Source organism: Pterocles gutturalis, unplaced genomic scaffold, assembly GCF_000699245.1.
Source record: "Pterocles gutturalis isolate BGI_N339 unplaced genomic scaffold, ASM69924v1 scaffold8733, whole genome shotgun sequence".
NCBI lineage: Eukaryota > Metazoa > Chordata > Aves > Pterocliformes > Pteroclidae > Pterocles > Pterocles gutturalis.
The window spans coordinates 1,804-2,140 of record NW_010117962.1 but is presented as its reverse complement, the minus strand read 5'-3'; positions in this window follow the sequence as shown (position 1 = coordinate 2,140).

Here is a 337-nt window from a genome sequence, read left to right as displayed (position 1 = left end):
AAGGGTTTTGGGGAATTTTCGAGGGTTTTGGGCTGTTTTCAAGGGTCTTGGGGTGTTCACAAGGGTCTTGGGGTGTTCACAAGGGTTTTGGGGTGTTCACAAGGGGTTTTGGGATGTTTCCAAGGTTTCTGGGGTGTTTTGGGGTGTTTCTGAGGGAAGGTCTTGGGGTGTTTCCAAGGGTTTTGGGGAATTTTCGAGGGTTTTGGGCTGTTTTTGAAGGGTTCGGGGTGTTCACAAGGGTTTTGGGGTGTTTCCAAGGGTTTTGGGACATTTCCAAGACTTTTGGGTTTGTTTCCAAGGGTTTGGGGTTGTTCACAAAATTGGGGGGGGGGGGGGG